The 18941-nt window shown below is 40.7% G+C and overlaps 1 protein-coding gene across 1 annotated transcript in view; it reads right to left on the minus strand.

The window, feature by feature from the left end:
- The window catches only part of TSPAN13 (tetraspanin 13), a 105023-nt gene that overhangs the window by 39218 nt on the left and 46864 nt on the right, over positions 1–18941 (minus strand). The window lies entirely within an intron of this gene.

Here is an 18941-nt window from a genome sequence, read left to right on the forward strand (position 1 = left end):
TAATGCTTGTGTAAACAAGTAGACATTAACAAGAAGAACTTCTGTCCAAACACAGCAGTCCCAGAACGGTTTGTGCATTACATTCTCATCTAGCTAGTACTTATGATAATGAAAAGGTGCACTTCAAACAAACGATTAATGTGCAAAAAAAACAAAATACAGACCTGGTGGTAAAAGATGACTCCCGTACAGCAGACTAAACTGGTGTGGGAGTTCCTGCATGGATATCAACCCACCACCCTAAGCATATAGAAATATGGGGACTGGATTTATTTACAGTATGCGGTGTCACAAAAATAGCTCCTACGAGTTGGCCAACGGTTCAGAAAAACATCTGAGTCACAAGGTGCTCTGACTTTTTGCATGGGTTTGTGGGGGCAGCGTGGTGGGGAGGGTAAATATAGGTCAAAAAGTAGGTTGTGATGATGAAGGGTGTAGAGTAATTGAAACAGCACTATTGCAACTTACTAAAGATTTTAATATAGCATAAATTGTGATAGATTATCTACCATCATCATATACAAAATAAATTAAGAGCAAAAATATAGAATAACATTTGTAATGATATATTGGTGCCAAAACCCAATATAACAGTCCATTAGAAAGTTTTCTAAAAGGTTCCACAGTAACTCATGGCTGTAAAGAAAGGTGGATAACAAGTATTGGATGGCTGGTCTAGGACATGCCTAAGAGAGCAGTAAGAAGGGGGGTTTGGATAAAGTGATCTGCAGGCCAGCTTTAACTCTCCTCATAGCATTCAAAGAGCGCAGACTATACAAGCGGTGGACGTTTATTGGTAGCACTCTTAGATATAATTATATAAAAATTCCTTACCAATAAAGGACACCACACCAGACGCCACCATTATTTTGTTACATGGTTATACATACTTAGGAAAAGGGCTTTCCCGGCATCGACCTTGAGAACAGCAAAAAATGTATAAGTCTATAACAGTTCTACAGAAAGATGAAGAGCCAGTCGGCAGGAACCTGACCTCTGGGACCACAACTGCAGTAAAGAACACAGACCTTGTAGGCTAGTTGTTATACAATTAAAGGGTTTGACTGAAAAAAGATGGTTGCCATTATACAATAAATACATTGAAGCTCTTTGTCAAACGTGCTAATGTACTAGATTGTGGTTCACAAAAAGAGAATAGTTTGACCTTAGAAGGGGTGACTAGAATGTAATCGGCGACTAGGTGCATAGAGTTTGCAATCATAAATTAAGAACACATTGGTCTCACAGAAAATACTGCAGGCAACTACCCTATTACCAAAAGACATTGCATAAAACAGCTGCCTAAAACCACAATGGGTTTTATGCCTGCATGAAAAACTTGAATCAACAAATTGAGATGGGGCAAAGGCACAGAAAATATTTCTATCTATTTACATTTTCTTACAACGAATACCTGCCACAAACCTGGCAATTCATAAACAGTTTTAGAAGGGAATGGCCACGAGGCATCTGCACCATTGCATCAACAAGCATTGACCAGCCCTGCCAAGTACCACGCATCAGGCGTTAGAAGAACGCATTTCAGTGTGGTGGTCCGCATCACTGCACTGAAATGCAGCAGAGCATTTATAGCGCCCTGACCACCTCGTGCGTGCCAGGCACGCTCAACGAGGAGCTTTATTTAAGCAGCTAGTGCAGTGCTAATGAGTGCGCTCTGTGCTGTATGAAAGTCTACTGTCTGAAACACACTTTCACTTTTATTCACATTTTGACCTGCCAATGCACAGACTGTATAGTTATTGGTGCTCAGATTTAATCAAGCCGTGCCCAGCCTCTCCCTCAAGCATACCATGTGGATTGTCAGTGCCATGCATGGTAAACAAACATAGCTGCGACAATGCAGTGTGTGGATTGGCCTCTGACAGTGAGGCCGTGGGCGGCAGCTTCCTTTTTCAACGCTGCCGCCTGTGCTCCATAGTTCCAAGGGGTAGCTGTGCAGGTCAGTGTGTGGGCTGGTTTATTTTGTTTTGGCTGCCTGCAGGCCTGTTGGGTCTTGTGCACCAGATTTTACCGGTGAGTTCCTCGATGAGCTGATGCTGAGTCAGACAACAGGGAAGGTGTTTAGTTTAATTTCCTGATTACGGATTATTAAATTATACAGCATGGCTAAGGCACTCACTGCCTTTTGGTGAGTGTTGGCTTGGACATTCGTCGTTGTTTTTCCGATGTGATTTTGTTATGAACGTGCCTTATGCAGTTAGGAACGTGCCTAATGCAGTTAGGAACGTGCCTTATGCAGTTAGCGGGCCCCGCCCACACAGCATGTGAATTCATAATCCACCCCAGTCTTGTGGTATGTTGAAAGGGACACAGCTGGTGTGTTCCTGCTTTAACAACCAACAGCCATCCATTGTATTGTATGATCACCTTTGGGCCAAAAGACACGCAGCTCAAGCATGAAGCAGTTCATCCCATGGGCCAGCAATTAAAGTAAGACATGTTTTCCTAAAACCTGCATTTTAGTCGACCCTGTTGCTTAATGCAGTGAATATGTGAATGGGAAGGTTCATTAGGAAAGCTAACTATTCCCCCTCGGAGTTCCAATCACTGTACCTCCATGTGTTTCTGCTATTAAAATATACAAGAGGATGAGTTAGGGCCTGAAATGTGGACTTTAGAACTGGGGAAACCGGTTTGAGTCTCGGCGTCAGCTCTAAATCCTGTAATTCTGGACAAATCGCTTAATCTCCCGGCACTCAAAAGAAAAAAACATATTAATTAACCCATGTGTAATCCAACTGCAGCTCATGTAAAGCGCGACAATACCTTCGGGTCGAGTTTGCACAATATACAACTGCAGAGGAAATTAAAAGGTTCACTTTGACTGTCGTGCTGAGTTCTTTTTTTTTAATCTGACTCATGATATAAAAAAGCGGTACAATATAAAATGCTTTCCCAGACTTAAAACAGATCAGGCTCTGTTCATGGCATGGATGCTTAACGTATCTCCACGTAAGGCCCCTTGTTTGCTATAAAGCAACAAATGAAAAATGATAATAGATTTACAGTGGCCTCATTCTCCAGTCCATCAGTCCTACTATCTTCAGGTCACCAACAAAGCCCAGTTTATTTTTTGTTTACCTCTTGATCTTGTCATTTTCACAAAAGGTACTCTGTGCTTTTAAGAGCATTGAACATAACTACTAATAATGCAAGAGGACTGGCACTATATTTAGCAATGAGCGTGTGTTGCATGAATGCTTGTTGTGTCTAGTTTTGTAGGACTGTGTGAGGGAGTATAGCAGGGCCCTTCCTATGACTTTAAATATGGTGTGGACGTGGTGTGGGCATGTCCAATTTACACAATGCAGGTCGACAATTGCTCATTCTGTAATTCTATTACATTACAGGAACATAACGCTTTGTTCCACTTCAGGTTAAGTTAAGTGTCTCTCAAAGTGTCACACATTCAGGCTTGAAGTTTCATACATACACATGCTAAAATCATGAAAATGTCATACATAAGCCAAGTGGAAAATTTGGCAGATAGTTGTTGAAACGTCACTTATAATTACTCTGAAAATGTCACACATAGCAGTCTGAAACCTTGGCAGCTATGATTGACAAGGCAATGATTTAAAGTTGTGCATTGCAAAAGGTTTCACTCAACAGCTCGAGTGCACTGTTCCTCAATGCAAAAAGTATGCCTGCACTGCAAATATCTCTCTCTCTCTCAAGACAAACACAAAGTACAACACAGGAGGAAGCATGCTTCATGACACACAAAACTGTAATGACACAAACAGTAAGACAAGGAAAGCAGACACATTATCTTTATGTACGTGCGTGTCAGAGTGCAATGCAAGCATGCAAGTGTGAACCTTAGCAGTTATGTCCTGGCGGTATGTATTCAGATATTCTCCTTGCTCCAAGAGCCCCCATTCGTTGTCATTGGCATTCTTAATGTTTGGAGGATTGCAAAGTGCTTTGCAATTTGGATTTTGTCTAATCCAGTCATAAATAGAGGCAGGAGGCTGGTTGTTAAAGTTTGTTGTGTGCCTGCTCCATTCTGGTTCCCGGGGATATGGCTGTGGTTATTAAAAGATCTCTATATTCATCTAAAAATAATGAGTTGAGCTGTATGACCGGTCCGGGAGGTCAAGTTTTGCCGGAATATTTTCCTTAAGGTAAGGAATCTCCATTCATTTAGTCGAAAAAAAACACAAGTATGTTGGTGGTGAGAGTGAAGGGGGTATGCACGGGTGGAACAGTACTGCAATCATTGTCAGAAGAACTTATTCTCTCATTTATATGCCAGCAATAATTCTCCCGCTGTCAGTCAAAGCCCATTATTTAATCGTATAATAAAATGGGCATGTTATGTCTGTCTTAGAGAATACTTGAAAATCAGCAGAAGCCAGTATTTTTCTGCGTTACTGTGCGGCAAATATAATGATTGCTTTTAATCATAAACACAACGAAGGGACGCTTTTTCCTCAATAGGGGCCTTGGCTTAGCATGGCTCATTCATTTTGAGGGTGTGGGGGCCTGTTATATTTTATGTTTCGCTCCTTGCTGGGCACTCATTGCAAACTTTTACGCCCTACCACTTAAAAATGTCACCAGCTGCCACTGGATACCAGTGGTCGGAGTGCAGCAGATGCGGAGGAAAGACCTCCACCTCCGACAGACTCATGGGTCTGTTGGGGCTGTGGTTGGAGCCTAATCCCTAAAATGGAAGCAGTGCCTGCAGAGGGACCGCCATGGGGATTAGGATGTCAGTTACCAACAGCCTTTTCATGGCGTTCTGACCGTAATTATTGGGAAACACCTTTCACTCCACAGTCTTTACAACAACTTGCCTTTACAACAAAGTCTTTACCAAACATATACCTTTTCTAACATGCCATTACCACACATAATTGTAAGCATTGGTAAGTATATATTTAATCATTTTATTTAGGTGTGGGATGTTAGAGATAGGAATACTCTATATATTTAAATATTTGGGAATTAATCAAATTAATCTATATTTAATTTTACTAAAGTTTTAAAAAATATAAAAAATATTTTTTAGGAATGGGATGAAAGGGATATGGGTATTATTGGTGGTCAAGTGTATCAATACTCGGGCATTAATTACAATGCGTGAGTAATAATATTACATTTTTTTTACATACATTTAAATAACAAAAGTGTTAAAAAATATGCAAATTATTTTTTGGAAGCAGAATGTAAGGGATATAGTTTTTTGGCGTGGAAAAGAGTAGTAATACTCATGTATAAATTGTGGTAATTTGCATGCAAAGCATGTTTTTAGGAGTGGGATGTAAGAGATATAGGTGTTATGGGTGGAAAATGTATTAACACTCCAGTATCAAATTAAATGCACGAGTAATAATATCTGAAAGGAAATAATTAACATTACAAATAAATATCTAAATTTGGAAAATTCTACAGCTATTTATAAAATGTACCTACATATAAAAGAGATTTATAATTATAAAATATGTATATGCAATTATCAAAACATTTTAAATAAACACACAGCCCAATTTAAGATTAAAAAAAAACATTTATTAAACAAAATACAAGTATATAAGAATCCATAAAAAAGACACTATTTTTAATTAAATAATTTAAAATTTTTAAGAATTTATTAACAGTTTTTAGAGTGCAAAATAATAATACAAAAACATTTTAAACATTAGTTCCCGTGGTTTCCATTTCTCTTCTATGGGAAATAGTGTCCAGTTTTACATTTTCTTTTCAGCTTGACATGCATTGTTGTACGTCTCTATTTACAGTGAGCGTAGCATTCTAGTTCGAAAGCTAGGAGGAGCTGCAGTAAGCTAAGAACAATCTAATTTACTTTAAACACGCAGATTAGGAACTTTATTGAAAGCAGAGAGGCAGAGAGTTAAAGTACAGTTTAAAAAAATAGTTTGCATGTATTTTGTGTTTTAACCAGATTTAAATCTCCAAACAGGTTGTTTTTGTAAGGGCATATCGGGCGTATTGGCATTTTAATTGTAATTTTCTTCTGAAAAAAGGTTTCAAATTAGGTTTTGTTTGCCTAAATAAAAAAAATTACAGCTCTTATTTTTTCAACAGGTTTGTTTTAATCTGTTCTGAACAGGAGAATAAAAAAAAGTTTTAAAGATGAGCAGCTTTTTTATTTTTAAAACAAATTCGAGAAACTACAACAAAGGACAAGAAGTGATGAAAGAAGAATGGAAGTAGGAAAGTTTTGTGTTTTTTAAAAAACGTTTTCAGGGTATGATATTTTGACCAACAGAATTGTGGATTGTTGAATTACCATTGAATGTTGCTGTTTATTTTCGAAATCCTCTCTCCCAGAGCAGAAGAAAGGTTCCATCACTCAAATTAAAAATGTGGTTTCCTTCTGCAACCTGACATGTTTAGATGGCTAATCCATGTATCTTCAAAATAATTTACATAAGAGTCAAATTGTCTTCATTTGTAAGAAAAAGAAAAATATGACTGTACAATGGAAGTCATACACGCATTCAAGAAGCACAGAGAAGGTAATTGTTAATTCAAATAGCATTTTACTATTTGCCAAATAAGCCTTAACTAAGGATGCTTTGTAAAAAAAAAAAAACCTCCAATATGCCTAGAAAAAAGTGGAAAGCACACACCTACATTTATGTATTAGGATACATTTTGTTTATGGTGTTGGTTATGTTTTTTTCTAGTCATTCTGTTTTTCACTTCCTTAGAAAAAAAAGTTTTGTGAGCTTTCTCTGTTTTCACTAGTTTATGTATTGGGTTGTAGATTTGTCTTTTAAAAAAGTATTTGGGTAAGCTTCTCTAATAAAGGTTCTGCAAAACTTTTCTATCAGATTGCGCCTGTATTGAAGGTGAAAAAATAGAAACAATTTTAATGAAATTTATATGTGCTAAAATATTTCACCTATTTCGCAAATGGTAATTTATACATTTTAGTGTCCAACACCTTCCTTGAGTTAACCCTCAGTAGAGTTCGTATAGTAAATCTGCCCCTTCAGTGTCCAGCACCTTTACCAATTTGGCCCTCACTGGAGTTAGAATAGTAAATCTGCCCCATCGTGTCCAGCATCTTCCCCAAGTTGGTCCTCACTGGAGTTAGAATAGGTAATCCCTCTTTTCAACAAATGGGGAACACCCATTTTTATGGTAATTTAGAAATAAATCATGTATTTAAAACAAAATATGTGTTTTATCATTGTAATTTTAAAAATAAATACATGACCGAATCTGTAATTAAGTGCACTTTGAGATTAGATGTTTTTATTTTGACCTTCTCAGGTACAGGGGTCCTCCATCGTGGCAGGGGCACATTTTAAATATATTTTTTAAACTAATGCTACTGTTAATAATATCTTATCATTTGTATTAGTCAAGAATTGATGTTCTTTAAAAAAATTATGATTTAAAAAAATATTTTTTCTTACAAATATATATTGTGGCAAAGGGTTATATGTCGTTACAACGCATTCCATTGCAACGCATGCCTTTACCACGCATGCATTACAACGGAATGCTATTTCCACGCACAACCTTTACCACGAATATTCCTTTACCACACATACTTGCATGGTAATTGATTACTCTTGGTAAAGGTTATACCCCTCCCCTGTACCCTTACGTGACCGCCCAATCATTATTATTACCCCTGCCCATTACCCTCAATCTATATGTATATATATTTTTAATACTTTTATTCTCCTTACCTCTTCACATCTTCTCCTCGATCTTCTTTGCTTACGTCCTACGTGGTAAAGAGGAAGCGTCATTCTGTTTCCTCTAAAACGACGCCGATTGTCACCATTTCCCTTTGTTGTTACATGTTCTTTTTGTTTTGGGGGGGGGGGGGGGGAAGACCCCCTCAAGCTCCCTTTTTTTTTCTGCATGCTTTTTTTTTACAAGCCCCCTTTTCCTATTTTTACCTTTGAACACACGTTTTCGCCGACATCAAAAACGGACTGAACCGGACGAAGATGAACAGGTTCCAGTGCAGCTTGCGTGGTAAAGACGGTCGTGGAAAGCATACGCGTGGTAAAGACGTTTACGTGGTAAGTGTACCGTTCTAAACGTAGCGCGTAGAAAAGCCTTCGTGGTTAAGGATGTTTCCCGTGGCAAAGACATGCGCAGTAAAGGTGTGTACTGTTATGATTGGTAGGGGTATTTTTAATGTCAATGAATGCATATGCATAGTAAAGGCATGCATAGTAATGTCATACAACTATAATTATTAAGGTGTCTGTGCCTAAAAGAGGGTGGTATGGTGCAAATGGGTTTGTAGGGGCATGCTTGTGAACTGGTGTGAATGAGATGGCATGGTTTCTGTAGCTGTATGTGTGTCAAAAGAATAGAGGCAGGGGCACATATGTTTCTCTGTCTCTTTACTGCAACACTGTGGATGGCTTTTGGGGTGGGGGGGTTTGCACTGGAATTATTAATGAGCGACAAAGTTAAAAACAAAAGAGTGCAAAGTAATTAGCCAAACTAAGTGAATTTTTCAGTTCACGCCAGGGAAGAAGAGCATATTACATCATAATTTGATTATTTTCTTGGACTATGTCACCCTTCCTCATTTCTTTGAGGCAGTTTGCTTAAATGATTTCTCTGCATTAGATTGTATAAACAGATTACTCTGTTTGCTCTCTTTTCCTTACATCCAAAAAGAAGAATACCCTGACTACCTTGGCCTGCATACAATTAAACAAGATTATCTAGTTTGCCAAACCACAACACCGCTCAACATTTCATTTGTGCCTTTTCAGATGAATATTTCAGTCCAGGAGGAAAAAACACTTGGCACTGTGCTTTCAATGGTGACACATTGTTGCACTGGGGACGTGTGTATTGCCTCACTAACTAATGGAAAAAAGCAAGAACAATATGGCCAACTGCACGTCATTTATTCGTTAACCAGTTCCATTGGATTCCAGATAAAGTACTAGCAATCTTGTCTTTCTTACCCCACCTTCCATCTCTTAAAAAGAAACAAAATGGGTACAAATGCAACAGTTTAAAATAACTACCCCTTACCTGCAAATTTTTCTTGCCTGCAATGCAGCAGTATAATGCAATCTTATTTTGCTAAATAAAAAAAATAAAAAATCAAGTAGTGCAAAGATTCGGCAATATTATGAAATACTCGGTCGCTTCGAAATAATTCTGCTATCTTCCGTATAAATCAGTCTTAGGAAAGATGAAAGATGATGGGAAAGGGAAAGCAGATCATCTCTAGCAGCACCTTATGCAGCGCATCTCATACCAGCATATCAATGTGCATTTGCATAAAAGGAGTCACTATGTAAGGCTTTACCGCTCAGCATTAAATGTAAGCCTGGGCAAAGCACTACGCTACGCTCGCGTAGTTTGCGAAGTTCGCGCTACTTCGCACTACGCGAACTGCACGTAGCACAGTGCGAACACGCGTAGCGTAGTGCTGCGGTCATTTTTTGCTTGCTCGCGGTCCTCAACGTCAAGTTGGCGACCGCGAGCAAGCAAAATGACATATCGGCGAGACTTTTTCCTTGTTCGCGATCAGCAACTTCAAGTTGGCGATCGCGAGCATGGAAAATAAACCTCCCGGTGAGATTCCCAACGCGAGGAGGTCAGGTTTCTCATTGCGAGTGGTCGGGTATGCTCGTGACCGCTCGCGATGAGAAACTACCAGTTCGCGTTGAGAAAGCTGAAGCTCGAGTAAAAATCTACTCGAGCAGCAGAAAATTACAGCTCGCACTGTGCAAGATGCCATTTTCAATGATTGCACAGTGCCGGTTGCTTGTCCGCACTGTGCAATCATTGAAAACGGCATCTGGCACAGTGCGAACAAGGTACTATGCAGTTCGCGAAGTGCTATGCGTAGCTTCGCGAAGTGCTACTTCGCGAACTACGCCCAGGCCTAATAAATGTCGGAAGACTGACAGGTTTTACGGAAGAATGTTTTGTATCACTTCAGTTGTCGAGTCATATTTTTACTATGCCTATTGTAATTCGTCTCAGTGGTCTTGTCGCTGTGCTTCTTTACACCAATACACCATAAAAAAAGCATTTGACAAAGCAATCCGGTCTCAATTGTATAATGCAAGGTTTAGATGTTGGTGTTGCCAGTGTTTTTCTTTTTCTTTTTTTTAACAATGCTTTACAGACAAACGTTTTAAAATGCTGTAAGAAAAATTGGCAGGGTTGTTTGGCTTTATGGTGCTTGCTCATCTGCAGCCAAATTTTGTGTCAAATTAGGCATTGACAAAAAGGTAAAAGAAACATATGATAATTCTCAAATTCAACAGGGGAACATAGCTATAAAACATAATGCGAAAAATACATTAAAGTGGCATGTAAAGAAAGACAGTGGCAACTCCCAGGCACTAAAATCCTCTCATTATTTTAAGGGTATATTAATGTAAGCATTTCTGGCTCAATGTCTCATCAAAATTAATTCTTGATACACTTTTCACAAAGCAAACAGTAATAGTCACACAACAAAGACAACGTGTGGAGGTAACAGTAAGTTATCTGCAAATAAAATGTAAAAAAATCCAAAGTTCAACTTTCAAATCATTCTTCCTCACTGTAAATCTCAGGCTAGGCTTAACATTCTTTCATCTCAAAACCTACATCCACGGGACAAAGATTCTCAATTAATTCACAGAATGCAAAACTGGAAAACCAATCCAAAAGACTACTTCTTCCTGGAGAATTTCATCTTTATCTCAAGATAACTGAAAAAAGGTGCCTTCCAAAATATGGTAAAATAAAAAATTATAGACATGAAAATGTTAACATCCTATCCATCTCTAGACCTAGAAAACGCCTTAGGGCCTTATTACGAATATAGCGGACCTCAGGGCCGCCGTACTCGTGGTTGGAGTCCTATAACCGCCACACTGCGGGTCCGCCCACAGTATTCTTAGTGTGTTGGTCAGACTGCCACAAGGCTGATCAAGGATCCGTATGTCTAGCGATCTGCAACTGGCCTAAATATGCTGGCAGCTGGAGTTGCATTTTCACCGCAGTTTTCAAGGCGGTGAACCCCCTATAAAAAGGGAGGTGGAGAGGCAAATAAGGGGGCCTTAACAGGGCCCCCTACCGGATCTGGGCCCGGGGGTGCATGTGGGGGGGGCACATGTTGTGCCCACCTATAATTGCAGCCCCGTTCCTGCACAGTGTAGCATGCATGCCACACCATACAGGAACAATCTGCTGGCACTATCATGGCGGTGGGCTGCATGTTAGGCTCTCCTATGAACCTCACAGCCCACCGCCGTGAGACCGCCGCATTACCACCTGCATGCCCACCATGGATTGCAGTTGTATTCTGGTGGGTGGGTACTCTATGGGCATGGCAGTCCTCCTGTCGGCACAGCGGTAGCGGACCGGCAGGAGGACAACCAAACTCGTAATAAGACCCATCATCTTGTAAAAGCCAGCCACTATGACACCATAAAATGTGGCCTTCCTATTGCATCAAACAGGTCCAGCCATTACCATTACCATTAACCTTTCTTGAAGTCCTTCCTCCAATTTCAACACACAAAAAAAGAATAATACAAAAGAAATTTGGAGAAAGCAACTGAAGAACCTGTGAAATATACTCCAAATTGTTCCTCCCTTGGCACTGTCCGCTCACTCACCTACTCTACTAAATGTTAGACCTGGCATCTTTGGCGTGGTTTCCCCTGACTTTTTGCCTCTACGTCCTGTATTATTGACACTATGCTGGATTTCGTTTTTGCTGGTTTAGATGCTTTGGGCACTTTGCCACTGCTGATCAGTGTCAAAGTACAAGTGCTCCCTAGGTAAATTGTCATATTGATTGGTTATCCCTGATTGGTACATTTGTTTCACCTGTCAGCCCCTAGTAAAATGCACTGAGTGTGCCAGGGCTGGTGATTCAAATGCTACTAGTGGGCCTGCAGCACTGATTGTGCCACCCACAGGAGTAGCCCTAAAATGGTGTCACAGGCCTGCAACCGCAGTGCCTGGGTGCAGTTGCTAACTGCCATGCTGACCAGACCAGTGTCCACACAGGCCAGGCCTAACCCTTCCCTTTCTGTACACATTGGACACCCCTATGGAAGGCCCTAGGTACCCCCCTGGGCAGGGTGCATTGTATTTGAAAGGTAGAGCATGTATTGGTGTAGGTGACATGCTCTGGTAGTGAATTACAGCCATTTTCGTTTTTCACTATTGAAAGGCTATCTTGCCCGAAGGCTATAATGGGGAATGCGGAGTATAATGTTTACCTGCATATCTTCCCATAGGAGCCAGATAGAAAGCTAAAGTCTGGTATCCCTGAATTCAGAATTTAATAACACATCTTTTAGGAAGGATGTTTTTTAAATCCTGTGTGTGAAAACAGCACTTTTAGAAGGTGGCTGTTTTCCTTTTCTGTCCCTTCTGTGTGCCTTGGCCTGTTTGTGAACTGACTGTATGGTTTGTGAGTGACAGGGACAGGGGTGGCTCCCAGAGGCTGAATGAGTCAGCCCAGGGCTGAATAGGAAAATTCCCCTGTAGATGGGTGGGAGGAGTAGCACCTGGGCCTGAATAGGGCTGTGCCTGCCTTCCACAATGCTGGCTCCACCCCCTGCTGGGCGGCTGACGACCCTGCCCCTCTCTCTCAAAGGAAAGAAGAAACCAAGTAAACAGAGTGCTTCAGAACTGGCCAGAACTGGTTCTGACTAGGCCAAGGCCCCTCTGCCTTCAGAGGACAAAGGATTTTGGGGTATAAGTATTGGGACCCAGACTACAGAAAATTAGATCGTCCTGGAATCAAGAATGAACCTCTGCCAAGGAGAAAGCTGGAAGACTGAAGAAGAAGGACTGACCTGCTATAAGGCTGACCTGCAGTTGCTTTGCTGCCAAGGAGAGGGGAAGGACTTTGCTGTGTGCTGTGTCCCCTGGCTTGAAGGAATCTCCAAGGGCCCGAGTAGAGCTGGCCTCCTGTTAAGAAGTCCCAGGAACAAAAGGACTTCACCCCCAGCTTCCCCCTGAACTCTGCTGTGTGAGTTCTGCCCTTCCTAGAGTGCTTGATCCAATTGTGGGGCCTCTGGAAGTTGTGCCTGCTGTTGGGAAGCTGACCAAGAAGAAAGAAGCAAAGGATCTACACTTTTCCACGCACCGCCGACTTAGCGAGGAAAATTTCCGTCACTCCGTTCGTTAGCGGGACGAATTTCTATAGCTGCGAACATCGTCGCAGAGCCAGCCAAGATCATCGCTGGTGAAATTGTCGCCCCGCTCATTAGCGGGCCGAATTTTGTCGCTGCGACCATCGTCGCAGAGCCAGCCAAGATCATCGCTGGTGAAATTGTCACCCCGCTCGTTAGCGGGCTGAATTTTGTCGCTGCGAACATCGTCGCAGAGCCGGCCAATATCATCGCACCGCTCGTTAACGTGCCGAATTTTGTTGCTGCGAACATCGTCGCAGAGCCAGCCCAGATCATCACTGGTGAAATTGTCGCCCCGCTCGTTATCGGGACGAATTTTGTTGCATCGTGCTTATGCGAGTAAATTTCTACCAGAGAAGCTAGGCCTTGGAATCCATACAAGTATCGCCTCACTCCCCATACAGACCGGATTCGTCGGACATGCCCGCTGCGTGCGGCAGGGTTGTCTCATCGCCTCCCCAGGGTCTCAGGACTGACGCTGTTGCTTGTTTTTCAACGCCTGAGCGCCGCTAGGAACTTTTATTGCATCACCAGGTACTGTTGGCTAAAATTGACGCTAAGGTGGATGATTTTGTCGCTAAGCTAAGAACTCTTTTTGAAACCATATTCTTGAACTGTGTATGTTGGATTTTTGTCGTTTTGGTCTTGTGTAGTTTATATAAAAATACTTTATTTATCTACACTGGTGTGGAGTCCATTTGTGGTGTTTTCACTGTGTTACTGTGAGTGTTGGTACAAATACTTTACACATTGCCTTTGATAAGCCGGTCTGCTCGTGCCAAGCTACCAAGGGGGTGAGCAGGGGTCATCTAAAGAGTGTATCCCCCTTACCCTGACTAGAAGTAAGGGTCCCTATTTGGACAGTGGTACCTACCTCTGCCAACTAGAGACTCCCAGATCTAACAGTCAATAACAATGTAATCAACCAATAAGTTGTTTTACAACCCCGCCCTAGTGAACTAAAATACATACTAAAAAATATACTTAGTTTGCCAATCATGTAGCCCAAGGCGGAAGGCAGATCATAAAGCTAGAAAGGCACTGGTAAGCAAATAAATACTGGACTGTTCTAGACCCCCAGCATTATGGTTTTAAATCTGGAACAGCATTCAAGACACAGTAAATTAAATGAGTGGTGACACTTTCACAATGAATAATGGTTATACCTCCTTCCTGACAAATCCATAACTCTCTTTATCCTTTACAACAAACCATGGAAGACCTCTATGTTTCCTGGGAAAGTGGTTAAGGTTCCAAGTCAGGTTCATTGATTAGATCAACTCCTTCCTGACCAACAGAAAACAGATCATAAATCTACCAACCAAATCTTCTAATGGTGTGGATTCAAAGTAGAGGTACTCTCGGATTGTTTTTGCACCTCAAGTTGCCATTCTCTACACTCAAGTGCTTTAAATCTTGAATGGGATGAGGGTTCCCTTCCATGAGAATGCTGGTTTAATCAACAGTTGCTTAACATTCCACCCATCAAGGATCAAATTCAATCACTCAATTTATCAGGAGGTTTGAAGCGTGCTACTCACCCGTAAGGGTCTCGGGGCGCTGGGGGGGGGGGAAGGGTGCAGCTCTGGATCAGCTGAAGAGCCCAATTAAATTGTGGATGGTGGAAAACCACATACAACTAAACATTGACAAAAAAGTAAATCTTCAACTAAGGAAACAAGTTCAAGATCTCATTCCACCTGTAGCCTTTAAGTCCACCTTTCATACCAGGGTCAGACTCCATCCTGTTACTGCAAACTAGAGACCCTGCCAATGACCTAAAATCTCCTGAGGCACCCATTCATCAATCTCCCCAGCCAGCCTTCTGAGCGGAAAGCTATACCATCACACTTCTCTTAAAAGAACTTCACTGGCTGTACCTAAAAACCAGAATACAATTGATCTGCATAACGTAAATGCATTCCCCATGTCGCCATGCTCCTCTCTACATAAAAGAAAGACTAGAAGTCTCTGCAAGCTACAAGATCCTATACAGTAAATCCACCTTAAAACTGCAAAGTTCAAAACAAACCAAGCAGTCCCAGAACCCCCCTTAAGACAGACCACTCCCATCTAGAACTTTCTTCCATCTGCACTATGGAATCCCCCACCTGTAGTTGCGATCAGATAACCACTCACCTCTTTCCCAATAATACTATGAGAATAAGTGACTTCTGACTGTATAAATTCACACCCTTCAAATATTCGCACACCACACTTATTTCTCCAGCACCAGTTTGAATTTCTACAGCTTTGCCCTAAAACTATTAAAAATATTTATGAAAAATGTCCTCTACCAACTGAATTGCAGTTCATATTTGATTCCCTGCAGGAACCTACCTTTATGCTAGAGTGCTCCAAAGCAAATATATGCAGCTTAATCAAATAGGACATTCCTCTTCCTTTGGCAACAATGATTTTTTAGCTTAGTTTGAGTAAATTATGAATCATTTCTTGGCGCCACTACAGGTTCCCTAGAACTATAATTTTGCATTTAAATGTGGTGGTTCAATTGTATGAAATGTTTTTGCCTGATAAGAAAATGACTCTCTTTCTCACCAAAAATGTTCTTAAAGTAGACCTTTGTTTCTCGCCATGCTGGGTTCAGGTTGACCTATGTGAGGCTTACCAGAAAGAGAAACTGATCAAAAAAGATTGTGCAACCTTTAAATGTAGCAGTTGTATATGTATGGATTCATTTGTGCCTGCTTTGTGCTCTAGACTAAAGTGGTAAACAATGTTCTGAATGATGGAAGATTGAAAAGTAAAATATGCAAAACTAGGCTAGAAAAGTCTTGAAACTCCCACGTCATGGGATCCTTTGTGTGGCTTTTCCCGCCTCAGTGTCAGCAAACATGGGATGAAACCTACTGTGGGATTCGAGCAGCAAGAGGTAAGCTTGTTAGCAGCTCCGAGCTTTGTGGCTCGGATGCATTCAGTGCTTTCCCTTTGTTGTGAAGGTTAACAGTCCTCATTTGCGAGTGAATAGCTCTTCATTGAAGCAAGTTCTCTTGGCAGACTCAACTTGGCCAGTCACCATAATGAGGAATAATGTCACAGGGACTGGTGTTCTGATTTTCTGGAAGATTTCACACCTGTTTAATCACACACATCACGCACAACAGAAAAAGTACATCTAAAAATGAAATACAAGTAGGTCCATTCCTTCAAGGACCAATGTACAGTAAATAAAAGACTCGTTTGAAAATGCACTACTTTCATCGGGAAGTTACATCCATTAAGGATTTCCTGCATTTTGGAAATGAAAGGAAAACACTAGAGTCATGCTAACCTAGGAAACAAAACTTGCAGAGGGAGGAGCACTGGAGTGAAGAAAGGGTAATGTAAGTTTAACAACATTCCTTGCATGAGTCGGAAATCCGGTTAGTCTGGCACAGGCACAAAAACCTATGTAATTTCCCACACAAAGGGACTATATCACAAACAGGATCTTGCAAAGCACGTTTTGGAAGGCATAGGACTCTAACCGACACCGGGAGTCGATGCATTTTCCTCGGTCAACTAAAGCTGTCCTGCAAACAATGAGCACTCGATTTTGGATTACTAGCATCTTGTTATCCTGTTATTTATTGTGTGTTTGCTGTAATTTAACTAGGGATTGGCATGGCTATATTAGGATAGCAACTTGGCATCCAGTGGTATTGTATTTGATTTGTACAAATATGTAGCATTAAAAAAATGTGATGTTATTATCTTTTGGTTACTTGTGTTGCATTTATCTGTTTATCAAAAGATGCCCATACATTGTTGCTCTTTTCATATAAAATAACACTGGCTGGGTATTCCACCCTATTGAAACTACAATAACTATGTTACAGTGAACTTAGACACCGTACCTTTGAGTAAGACCATGATTGCTCAGCCAACCTACTAAAGGGTCTTGGAGCCTTGGGATGTCTCCTATACACCACAATCAGAACATTCAATGTCCTGGTTTGTGCAAAGCACTTCAATGCCCCTGTTGGTATTATTGTACTTACTGTCACTCTTTGAATCGGTTTTACAATAGGACGTGAAAAGAAAAATAGGAAGTCGGTTGGCCACCATATGTATCACATGACCAAAACAAATTTTTGAAATAAACATGCATTTAGCATTTGCGAGTAGCTGGTTGTTTGTGCTGGTCACCAATCGTGTTTTAGAACTATGCTGCAAATTTTTGTTTTGGGATTTTATTTATAGATGTTGCAAAACCATCCGAGTGCAAACATTTACATTATGTTTCTTGCTTTGACGTCATTGACGGTCCAAGAGTTTGCGACTACACATTGCAAAGTCTTCTAATTCTAGTGGAATGACACACCCTTGTGTGACCAGATACGGCTGGGTTAGTAATCTCAAATACTTTATCACTTGGGTAAATATAACAAACAAATCCCAGAGCGCTGTAATTTTAAACTCATTCATGTCACCAACGCTTAGAATAGGGCGAGGAACGAGCTTGGGCTGCCCGCTGTCACTCTACTCTACACACACTGGAAACATTCCTAGTACAGTTAGCAAATTAAATTAAATAAGGCTCATTTTAGGAAAGGGGGCATAGGGAAGACATGGCAAGCACAGAGGACAATTTAGTTCACACTTGTGATCCATAGCAGTGAGCAGCAGGCCAGGATAATCAGGGCAACCTCACGTATATGTTTAATATGAAAAGACCAAAATCATAACCAAAGAATTGCCAACTTTCGAGGACACTTAATGATTACTCAAGCCTTATTATTCGGTATCAATCCAATGAAGACTATTAATCAACATTGAGGAACTACTAAGAATCTGCTTGGAACAAATGTGTTAACACAATGAAGAGGCATGTCTGAATTTACTCGGTTCACAGAGGGACGACACAAGCTATTCAAATTTTGCAACTGCTAGTAGGAAATGGGGTTTTATCTGCAGAACTTCAGATTTTAGCATTGAGCATTATTGAGTTCCGTAATGGTTAATTTAATGAAATTATCCTTTTGCTTCATTGACATGAAATGATGTTCTCAATCTTCACCCTTTGTCTTACTTTGATTTCAAAACCCAAGGTTTCATCCCTGAAGTTTTTGGTGCAAAATAGAGTTTCTAAAGATATACTTATTGTTGGGAAATGGGTTATTAATTTGAGAAGAGAGTTCCCTTATCAGTTTAATCAACACACCCTGGTTAAGCCTCAAAACAGTTCTCAATTAAACCATGTTAATTTCTTGGTAGCTCTGGCACAATCAGAGGGCAATTCTCCATAAGAACGCATGTTTAGTTTTAGATGTACCAATAATTTTAGAGTCAAGAACAGCAAACCCAAAACAATTTCCAAATCAATTGAGAAAAGAGAAATATTTCAAAAGAAAAGACACAACAAAAATCAGATAAGGCAACGAGAGATAGGAATTTTTAAGGTTTTAAGGTAAAAAGTGTCAATAAAAAATATCAGTTTGTGGTTGACTGGTACCTATGAGCGATTTCAGAAGACCATGATGAAATGGAGGTCGGGTATATCAAGCAGGTCATGCAGGTTAAAGTTTTTAACTTCTTACTCAGCCTACGTTTTGGTGCTCTAAGCATTACAAGTGACAAGGTCAAAAGCTGAAACTGGTGGGGGTTCCTTGAAGTCAGATATGTCTGCTGAAGCAGTTGGTTTTGGTGCCAAAATCTCAGGGTGGGACAAAGGAGAATTTCATTGCTGCAAGGTCTTTTCACTGCTGGGATAGATTTGTCACCTCTCCCTGGTCCAAGGTTTTACATTTGAATTTAGTAATTTATGTTTTCCAAATTCACCCACAGAGTAAGCAA

The sequence above is a fragment of the Triturus cristatus genome, chromosome 10, assembly GCF_964204655.1.
Source record: "Triturus cristatus chromosome 10, aTriCri1.1, whole genome shotgun sequence".
Taxonomy (NCBI): domain Eukaryota; kingdom Metazoa; phylum Chordata; class Amphibia; order Caudata; family Salamandridae; genus Triturus; species Triturus cristatus.